We start from the raw sequence: 11,532 nt of genomic DNA on the forward strand, positions 1-11,532 counted from the left end.
GACCCTGTTTCCAGCTGAAAGCAGCTTGCATGGGTTTTTTGTTTGTTTGTTTTGTGTTCTTTTTTTTTTTTTTTTTTTTTTTTTTTTTTTTTTTCTCTCCTGTTCCTTATTGGAGTTTCCTTGTTCTTGTAGCTGATGGGGTTCTGATGGTTCTGGCTCTGGGTCCCTGACCCGACAGAAGGTTTCAATAGTTCCCTTTGGCTTTGGTGGGAATTCTTTGACAGGGGGTGGGGGAATAGGATGCCAGTGAAATGGCAAGAAATCTGACCCTGCCTGCAGTAACAAATGCAGCTCTGTCAGCAACCTGTTTACAAAACTGTCACCAGACCCACTTAAAAACAGTGTGTGTGTCCTGGGTCTGTTTTGTAAGTGCAGTTCGGATCTTAAGCATGTTTTACAAATTAGAGCTATGCTTATAACTGGATTTGGGAATAGCCATGTGGTACACACATTTCATTTTTCGGTCTGGGGGAGGGAGAATGAATAATTTCCAATAATGAATGTGTTTTAAAAAGTCCGTGTGTGCATACAAACATTTCATGAACACAAAAAGGCAGTTTGAAAGGATGTATTTGCTCAGCTTTAGCGGGTCATGACTTCAAGCACTGAAAGGCAGACCAACGCCAGCACCATAGCCTGAGCACAGTGAGTGAAAGCAGCATTAATAGGAAATAATTAATAATAATTAATTATTAGAGAAGAGAAATGGCTAACAGTATAATCATAATGTAAAAATTATCACTAGATACTTCGAAGATGAGAATACAGTTACGGTGTATGAGAAAGATTATTTAAGTTACTTGCTTGAGAATCTTTGCAGCAGAAGGAGAAGATTCTGTTCTTCCAAGGAAGCATTTAACTGCCTTTGCTATTAGGTCTTTTCCTGTTCCAGCAGTGCCCTGCATATTTTATTCACTGCATACCTTCCAGCTTATGCAACAAATGAGGTAATATTCTTATGAAAACTTGCTCTCCTTGCATTTGTACATTCCACGATTCCATACATCTTGATTCAGTGCATCCTATGGAAAAAAGTAACGACCATCTAAGTAGACTTCGTACCAGGATCTACCTTCCTGAATAGTGCACCTAAAAAACAGGTAACTGGCTCAACGTAACTCAGACCATTCAATTTCTGGGATATTAATTGTACTTCTAGATTGTGCAAGTGAGAGGTACACAAAGATTCAGAACATTTAAGATGTTACGCACTTTTTGCTGTAGAACATGCGTGGACCATAGAATCATCCTTGTGATAGTAATTGAACCTGTATTTTGTATATGATTGTGCACAGAAGACACTAATTCTAAAAGAGGAAAATGGGTCTGCACAGATTGGTGGGCTTCAGAGTTGTTCAGCTGACATCCTAACCTTTGTTGAATTGGCATCCAAAAGGCTAAATTGCATTTTTTCCAAAGACCAAGTGAAGACTATTCCAAAATGAAAGAAGTAACTTGATGTAGGTATTCCCCATATGCATGATACTTAAGAGTTATTTGTGTTTGCTTGAGTTGAGAGGATGGAATCAAGTGGTCAGATTCTGACCTTGTGTTCAACTGAGATTGTGCACATAGTGATCTATACAAACTGGAACATGGGCAGGCCTGCTGCACTAAAGCACCGTTTTCTGAAAGTGCATACACAGAGAAAAATTGCATTAGAATTTGCATCAGTGTATAGTAACATGTACCAATGGCTAAGTATTGGTAATATGTTTGGTATTAACGTTAGCAATCCCTAACGTTGCTCTCATTAAAGACAATGGCAAAGCAGCATGGATAGTTCAGATGCTAAATGAATACCAGCTCAACTCAGAATGAATCTGTGTTTTACTTCACTAGAACTGTTTATACTAAAGGGATTTTCTTCCTCTATGGTTTGATACTAAGTTGTTTCCATCAAGTGGACGCTCATGTAAACATGATCTCCTGTATCACCCTGAAAATCATTCTATGCCAATTGCTTTAAAAACAAATACCAGATGTATATTTATGTTGTTTGAAGTAAATGCTCACAACTGTAGGCAGTGCTGGCCTCTCTGTGATTAAGGCTCTGGTGGAAGTTACAGCAGTTCCGAGTTGTCCTGGTTCATTATTCAATGACAACGAAAATAAATCCATACTGTGGTCTAATTGGGAATATAATTTACGTACCTCCGAGAAAGCTGCTTTCTTAGAACATCTCTTTTGTGCTTTGGTATCTACACCCCCCCAGTAGATGCAGATTTGAACTTGCCTTAGTCCTTCTACATGCAGAAATTGTATGAGCTCCTCTTGCCTCTGCCTGCCCCACACAGTTTTGTAGTTGCACTTTACAAATTACTGGATTACAATACATGACTTGTGATTTAACAGTTTTATACCTGGAGGGAATATTTTGTCCGCGTGCTTTGGGAGGGATATTGAGGGTTGGGAAAGGGGTCTCCCTACTATAAGAGATCAGGCTGTCAGGGTCGTACACGGAACCAGCCTTCTGAAAGCCTGCCTAATTTCGGCCAAGCTCTAAAAACTGTTTTGTCCATGTTCCATGTACGTTTCATAGAGAGTAGCACCATTATTTTTCTTAAACTCAGGGTATCTGGGTTTTAAACACACAAAGTCCTCTTTAATTTAGTTACTATGTTTTAAGCATGTCACCAGCTTTTCTTCTGTTGCTTCAGTCTTTCAGAGGCAAGAAACGAGTGTTCAGAATTGCTGGGAAGCTGCAGTGAATCTGTTCCACCTACTGCAGAGAGCTTTTTAGACTTGAACATTTTTAGCCTTGCAGGATTACAGGATGACAGACATGAAGTCTGTGATATGTGTCTGGTTTCACCTTTTGGTTTTGGTCATGTAGGAACCAGGAATTAACTGAGGGCTAGAAAAGATTATAGTCACCAGTAGCTTAATTTGGATGAGTTGAGATGGAAGCCAATGTGCAGCTGTGGCCTCTTCACAGCCGCAGAGAGGCTGCAGCTGAACTGGAGGTGCAAACTGGAATTTCTTCATTCTTGGCTTTCTTCTGGGACTCTTTATACAGAAGAATTGCAAATCTGAAAGGGAAAGAAATAAAGGCATATTTCCAGGATCATGTTGTTCTGTGCAAAGAAAAAGGGCGATGGCCTGGGAAAAAAGAAGTTAGTATCAATGAGAATACTGCTAAAGATTGTGCTGTGGTACATATATGGAAGTTTTCATGAACAGTTTTAACATTGGCATTTTCTAACTTTTGACTGTTTTTGTAGCCTTAATATTTCTGCCATGGTTTTGACGCTGTGATTTTGGAAAACTTTAAGGAAAAAAATAAAAAGCAAAAAGAAAAGCAATTCAAACATGAGTGATTCCCACATGGATCATCATTAACATTTAGAATCACAATTTCTGACATTTGTCCAATTGGAATGGCTCATAGCAGTAACTAGTAGGTTGCAGTCTCTTCTATGGACCAAACACTTAGAGGAAGAAAGGATATAGATGCTAGTAGATGTCACAGATACTAACTGAAAACAAAGGAGTGCTGGGATTTGTGAATTATTGTTTCTGTTCTACAGTCTGGCGAGATTGTATTATGTATTTAAAACACAATGGATCATTCTGCCCTGACTATTCTACTTTCTCACTGCACCTGTCCTTCCGTGTCTCCTCTGCTTTTTTATTTCTTTCTTGCTTGTTCTCAAGTTAAGCAGCTTCCTTAAGTATACTGCATGAGTACCATCAATGGATACTGATGGTGTAATAAACAGAATTTCTATGCTTTCAGATCTGGTGCCACAGCAACTCCTGGGGGCCAGAACTAGAAACTGCATAAAAAGTCCCAAACTGCCCCGTATAACCTTTTCTACCTGGGAGGATGCTTCTTAGTTGGCCTGTGGAAAGGATGCACACATGGTCTGATGATGGACATGGAGGAGATGTATGAGGTTAAGGTCTCCTTCTGTCGAAGAGGAATATACAGAAAATAATGGTGCTGCTCTCTATAGAGCATGGGCAAAGCACAGTTTTTAGAAATTTATAACTTGGCCAAAGTTTGGGACATTTTCAGTCAGCTAGTACCAGGCATGACCCTGACAATTTGATGCCTTACAGTAGTGAAACACATTTTCCCAGCCTCCATATCTCTCTAAAAAGCATACAGACAAAATAGCTTCTCGATAGCTTTCAGGGGTAGGGAGGGAATGGGGAAAAAAGGAGATTGCTCTCCTTTAACCCCATATTCAGAACAGCTGTACTATTTTACATGAAACTTAACAGAAAAAAAAAAAAAAAAAAAAAAAGAAAAAAAAAAAAACAGCCTGATGCAGACACCCAGCATGGAAAATTTCAGCTGGAGCACTGAGAGTTTGGCGAAGTTATAAACAACTGAAAGCAAGGTCCTATAATGGAAAGTGTTAAGCAAGTTTAGCTGTTGGTGGGAGTAACAGCCGTGCTTAAAATACATGTACAGATATAAATTTGTATGCATAAGCAGCTATGCAGTGTCACCATGATAGAGCAGATACCAGTGGGTGAGACAGTTCCTGGTATTTCTGATTAGGTATAAAGTAATGAGAAGAAGAAGTCAGTCTGTAGGCACTTTTGCTCTCTTTAAGCCCTATGGGGGCAGCTCAGCAGCCATGATGCAATCCTCATGCATGAGAACTCCTTACCTGCCGAACACAATGAAACTGCTACTTTTGGATCAGTATGTGGGACGTATTTAAGGAGACCTGAGCAAGGGTTTGGCCAATGTGTCAGTGGTTAAGAGCACTGTTTTGCTTCAAGACGCTGGGGAATTAAACTCTGGAGATAATATTTTAGCACTAGAGTAACAGCTGTGGAAAAGTTTGCCCTTTGCCTATTCTGCATGTAGTTTGTTCTCACCATACACCATAATTCCTGTGCTTGGGAGAGGAAAGGATGTGAGGTTTTCTTGTATGCAATAAACTCTATCTGTCTGTTTTACTTCATGGGATTATAATGGAAAATAATATTTGAAACACTCACTGATTTTAGCTAAACTAAACAAGGAGTGACAGAACCAACATTATTCTTTAACAAAATTGTGGGGAGGGCTCCTTGTCATCTCCCTATGCAGTAAAAATAGCTTTAAGATGTTTGCATCAGCAGTTTCTCCTCTTGAAAGCTGTGTTTAGATGGCATAGGCTTTTCACTATTTCTTTTTGGCATGGTATGCACATACTGTAGTAATCCATTTTTTCATCAGCTTGTTGCTAATAATGAGCCACCTAAGCTCTGAAAACCTCCCTCTGCCGTTAGCTGTAGAAGAATGCTTAAAGGATTTAGGGATGTCAGTCATCATCTTGTTTTTTAGCAGGAGTGTGTGTATGTGTGTGTGGGGATGAGGGGAAGAGAGCATGAGTTGGAGTTCAGAAATTACACTGTGTGTGTGGTCTGAGGTTATTTCTCATTTCATGAAATGCACGCTTCATTCCTGGCTCAGGCAAAACTTGCACGTCACTGAATAAGTCCCTTATCCACTTTCCAAAACACTGAAGAGATTTGAAAGGGCTCTGTGGGTGGACTGCTACTATCAGCAAAACCAAATAAGCTAACTTATTTAGCTAAGCATTTTTTAATACTTAAACATAATAACCTTCAGCAACACTTGAACAGTTGTGGCCAGCCAAGGGAAGAGAAGGGGAAAAAAATGCAGAAGTTTAAGCAGTCACACCTTAATTAACTTTAAAGGCTGGATTATAGTTCTTGATGTGTAAAGGTGCTGTCTGATCAGTCCAGGGAGAGCACAGCGGGATGATTAAATGAACTGGCTGTACTGCTAGGAGTCCCCTGGGGTGTGCTGGCCATGATTTATTCAGGATGTCACCTTCCCTTAATCAAATGTGGTGTGGACCCAATATAGTCATGCTTGAAAAGATGAATCCAAAGACACCTTGTATCAGGCTGTTTTGGTGTCCAACAAAAGCAAACGGTGCTACCTGGAAAACCATGGATGTCCAGCAGCAAAGAGTTACTGCAGCAAATACTAGTTCAGTGTTAAATCTCAGTATCCAAAATAACTTTTGGTTTATTTAATGGCAGAAAAAAAATAAAATAAAATAAAATAAACCCAGAAAGCAGTCAGGATACTAATGAAGCAAATGAGTAATCATGGGTGGGAAAAACCTAAATGACAAGACAACACCAGGGAGTCTTACAAAACATTGTTATTCTTCTAAATGGAAATTATTTAGCCAGAACAGGGCTGTGTACTGCAGATTGTTTTCAGGCCAGTAGACTAACACTGATCTTGATAAATTTACTCTAAATTAACAGTGTAGCTAATGCCCCAACTGTCTGACCCATGTATTTACAGGATTAACTTCATTATCTGTCTGAGTTAAGTCAAGCTGGACGAATCTCTTTCAAAGTGATCTTGGAGCCTGAGAGATCAGGATCTGTGAAAGACCATGCAGGGTAAAGCACGGTAATGTAATTTGATCAAGGCATCCTCCAACAGGTGTATAGCATGATCTTGCCCTTATTAGCACAGGACAGACCCACACCTCTCAGAGCAGAGTACAGGGCTAAAGGCCTTTGCCCAGGGAGGGAGGTTCTGTTTCACTGTGGCATGAGAGGGGAAATAGTTGGGTTATAGTTGGAGGATTTTCTGAGACCTTTGCAACCCAAAGGGCAAGTTTGAATACTTCGTACCTGCCAATGTTAAATCTTGGCCTGATAGGGTTTGCTAAGTGGCTGCTAGTAACCTGTGTCAGCGTCTCACTGTATTATTCATTGAACAAGAGTGTCCCAAGGGGCTCACTTTCTGAATAAACAGGGGACAAATGAATGTTAAGAGGTTATTGAAGCACAGGGCTGAAGAAAAAGGTTCTTGATGCTTTTGCTTCCTTCAATACATTAGCAATTCTTAGTTGCATGCCAAAAACTGATGCCAGTGCATGCCAAAGCCATGTTGCATGTTGTCTTCACAGGATACAGGGAGACAGAAAAACACTGGCAATGCTGTGCAGTTCTTATCTGTGGCCATAGCCCAGTGCTGCTGACCTCCCCCATCATATTTTGCAACATGGGATGGAGAGGGTGGGCTTAGCCTTCCGTTTGATATCTGATTTGCATCTGTCCCAGTTGTCTCCACCCCAATGGGAAACTGAGGCAAAAGGTGTGTAAACAGCACACACAAAAAGCCTGTGATGGTCCCAGGTTGCCACAGGCCTGAACTTTTATTCCTTTTCTTCTTTTCTTAGGCTGTTTAGCATCCTGCATCAGATCTTCCACTGCATTGGTTGACTGCCCAAACAGTGGGCACAGGAGAGGAGACATGAAGCACTTTGTACAGTCGAGGATGATGGTATGGAAATCTTTACAGTGTGTGCAGTTACAATCTAGAGTGCTTAGTCAATGTAGGTACAGAAAAGAAGTGTTGGGGCATATCTAATTAAAACTTAAGGGTAAATGAATCTAGAGAAATAGACAGCTTAGCTGATGGGGAAAGGTGGGATTGAAGGAAAGTTTTATTTTTTTTCTGCAGGCCAATCACAAATGCTCCAAAGAGAGTTCTGAATAATAGTACACCAGTGTGGTATAAAAGTCATTACGTGTTTTCCCTGGCCTTGGATAACAGCAGTTATGTTGAAGTTCTCCACATTTTCACCAGCCCCAAAGCTGAAATTCATCTTCTGTTGTTGTTTATTTAGTCTGACTAGTTCTGGACAAGGTGTTAGCCCCTCATTCATTTGTGCTTAATGCACAGCAAGTCCAGCTGCCGAATATGGGACTTTTCTCGGCAGTTGTCTGCATTAGTGTCTGGCTACTAAGACCAAGCGCTGCTGCCAGACCTCCATGACACTGTCCAGACAAGGCTTTCCCAGAGTTGGATGAGCCTAGGAAAAGCAAAGAAAAAAACCCAACTCTTAATGAAATCAATGCCAGTTTCAAATACCACACTATAAAGTGCTTCTACTTGTGAAGCTAGCAATCAGAAAACCTCTGCCTAGAAGAGGGCTCTGAACTGGCTCCTATTATGGGACCTGACACTGAGTTCTTGGTGGTAAATGACCACATTACTCTTTGGGGCCCGTGGGTGTTAGAGAAAAGATGCATGTGAGAAAAGTCACTAGCTGAAAGCAGGGCATGTTTTGAACACTAGAGGTAGTTTAGTAGCCCAAGCCTGTTTCTGATTAAAATCAGAGACCTTCAGATGAATGGAATGTAAACCACATACCAATTATTGGAATCCCATAAAGGAAACTCCCTTTTCCGTCTGTCTATCCATCCATCCATCCGCCCACCCACCCAAGAACAGTGTCCCAGAAATATCACTTTTTAGAAAGGATGGAAAAATTCAGTGCTTGCTTCCTTTTTCCTTACCTCCCAGGTGCTGGATGACAACTGAAGAGATGAAATTGCAGTGAAGCCACTTGAACACTTATCAAAGAAATGGACCTGCTAATTAAGAGGATAATATTTCCTGGCACCAAGACAAAACATACAAAGCTGAATCTCAAGGCCTTCCTCAAGCAAACTTCTGTGGGAATGTGGCTGTGTGAGGGCTGCAAGAACAAGCCTTTAAGTAAAACCCACTCTAAATGAAAGCGTTAGATCAGCATGCTGGTTAGAAGAAAATGTACTTCCTGAAAACTAAGGCATGAGCATACCTGTTTCTTTTGCCAAATCTCACATTGCTTTGCATTCCCATTGCACTTTTTATTGAGGCTATTCTGTGTATTGATTACAGTAATTAATCTTTGTATCACTTCTGTGAGGCAGGACATGTTTCTCCCACGTCCACTGTGCATTTTAACTATTACACTATCTATTTTACAAATAGTAAAACTAAGGCACAAAGTTCAGAGACAGCAAATCAATGCCAGAGTACAGCAGAGTCCTATTCCTGGCTCTATCCACAATACACACGGTTTTTCCTAGGTATGCAGTAATCTCAAACATGCTTCTTAACTGAGCAAATCTTCCCATATGAATGAGGGTAATATATCTTTTTTAGTGAGTATTCTGTATTTCTAACATCTATGACTCCACAGAATTTAGATCACGATAAAGATAATACTATGGCATGCTTTTTATATTTACTATAATTGTGAGACAGTTCAGTCTGAGTACAAAAGGCAGCCTTTGGACAGCTGGAAGAAGTTTTAAATGTTAATAATTTGGGTAAGAGTTGGTTCTACAGTGGTATTATGGTCTAGTTCACAGTAACTGTTTTTTGATACTTTGCTGGCCTCTAGAGGGATAACTTATACATGGGCTGAAGCAGTAACACAGGGATTTTAAGCATTACAGCCTGCTCTTCAATCTTTCTTGCCAGGTAATTTGTTTCTATTTTGCAAGGCTTTTAAGTAGCGAGGCTTTGTAGCTCTTTGGAAACACTTTTTTCACTTCCATGATTTTCTTTCTGTCTGGGCAATAGGTGTAAGGTATGTTTCTTCTGCTTGAAGAAATAAGGGTAGAAGATCCTGGCAATAAACACCTCTCAGCCACTGAAGTGAGAAGCTCTGAGGAAAATGTGCCAGAAGGGTGTGAGAGAAAGAAATGCAGAAAAGAGAATACAGCATTTTTATGTATAACTTTTATTTGTAATTTAAAAGCTCCTAAATGCTGAGGGTTCTTCTCATAAGTCCTGTCCTGGTCAGTGAGAAGCGTAACTGTATTGTGTAAGTAAACAAACAAACAAATGGACCATGACTTTGAAATCCCCAGAAAGAAGCATATTTTCCTTGGCTTTTTCTGCTTTGTGCTTCTCTTCTTGCATTTGCTGTATTCTCTGCTTCGTTCCCAAACTCCACCTTTTTATTTCTTTCAGGATACATGTATTAAATCTGAGAAAAACACTAAACAGAAAGGCTGAGTGTTTTCTGCTGAGAGTTGATAAAGTTTTATAAGCAGTAACTGCTTTCAGGGAATGTTGTAGCTTTCTTCAATATTAAGCGCACAGTTTTCTAATGTTTCAGTGTGCTTTTCTGTAACTTGACTGCGTAGCAGGCATCTTGGTGCTTTTGGAGGCCTGAGTTACTGTTCCAGCTCATCTGTAGACTTTATGCAACACCAGCAGCATACATCCTCCAGATCCTCAGCTCTATCCTAGCCCATTATCTCCAGTTCTAATGGCCTCAGAGTTGAAATATCTCGTCTCATGGTATCTCCATTACCATCCTATTAGCAGTTTTCCACCTGGAGCGAGGTTGGCTTGCTGGACCTCAACCGAAACTAATTTAATAGAAACATAGAATGTCCTGAGTTGGAAAGGACCCACAAGGACCATTGAGTCCAAATCCTCATTCTGCACAGGACCACCCAAAAATCAGACCTGAGATGTCTGCAAGCATTGTCCAAATGCTTCTTGAACTCCAGCAGGCTGGGTGCTGTGACCACTGCCCTGGGGAGCCTGTCCCAGTGCCCAACCCCCCTCTGGGTGCAGACCCTTTTCCTAACCCCCAGCCTGACCCTCCCCTGTCCCAGCTCCATGCCGTCCCCTCGGGTCCTGTCGCTGTCCCCAGAGAGCAGAGCTCAGCGCCTGCCCCTCCGCTCCCCTCGTGAGGGAGCCGCAGGCCGCCATGAGGCCTCCCCTCAGCCTGCTCTGCTTGGGGCTGGACAAACCAAGGGACCTCAGCTGCTCCTCATACGTCTTCCCCTCCAGACCCTTCACCATCTTTGTTATCCTCTTTTGGACACTCTCTAAGAGTTTCACGTCCTTCTTACACTGTGGTGTCCAAAACTGCACACAGTACTCAATGTGAGGCCACACCAGCGCAGAATAGAGCAGGACAATCAAGTCCCTGCCCAGCTGGCAGTGCCGTGGGCTCCCCAGGTTACGGCTGGCCCTCTTGGCTTCCAGGGCACACTGCTGGCTCATGTTCAGCTTGCTGTCGACCAAAACCCCCAGATCCCTTTCTGTGGCGCTGCTCTCCAGCCTCGCATCTCCCAGCCTGTACATACACTCAGGGTTGTCCCTTCCCAAGCGCAGAATCCAGCACTTGCTCTTGCTAAACTTCATATTACTGGTGATCACCCAGCTCTACAATTTGCCCAGACCTCTGTGTGAGGCCTCTCATTGAGGAGGCCTTATTGAGGGTAGCCTCAATGGAATCAATAGCTCCTCCAAATTTGGTACCGTATGCGGACTTAATCAGTATACCTTCAAGTCCTGCCAGCATCCAAGTAATCTATGGAATCAGGCTGTGGTTTAACCCGGCCGGCAGCTGAACACCACACAGCCGTTTGCTCACCCTCCCACCTCCCTCTCTAGGATGGGGGAGAGAAATGGGAAAGTGAAGCCTGTGAGTTGAGATAAAGACAGTTTATTAAGATAGGAAAATAATAATAACAACAATAATAATAACAATAATGATGATAATAGTACTACTACTAATAATGTGTACAAAACAAGTGATGCACAATGCAATTGCTCACCACCCGCTGACTGATGCCCAGCCTAACCCCGAGCAGTCTGGCACTCCTCCCTCCGGCTAGCCACCCCTATATATTGTTCAGCATGACCCCATGCAGTATGGAATACCCCTTTGGCTAGTTTGGGTCAGCTGTGCTAGGTCTGTCCCCTCCCAGCTCTTGCTGCACCCCCAG

General features: G+C 41.8%; 1 long non-coding RNA gene across 1 annotated transcript; it reads left to right on the plus strand.

Moving 5' to 3' along the window:
* Positions 1–969: 969 nt before the first annotated feature.
* On the plus strand, positions 970–9,284 carry LOC311427580. The gene is made up of 3 exons (XR_014687439.1): positions 970–1,100; positions 7,182–7,285; positions 8,312–9,284. It is a non-coding gene; the product is annotated as an uncharacterized lncRNA (long non-coding RNA).
* The last annotated feature ends 2,248 nt before the right edge of the window (positions 9,285–11,532 follow it).

The sequence above is a fragment of the Aythya ferina genome (genome assembly GCF_964211825.1).
Source record: "Aythya ferina genome assembly, chromosome: Z".
Lineage (NCBI taxonomy): Eukaryota > Metazoa > Chordata > Aves > Anseriformes > Anatidae > Aythya > Aythya ferina.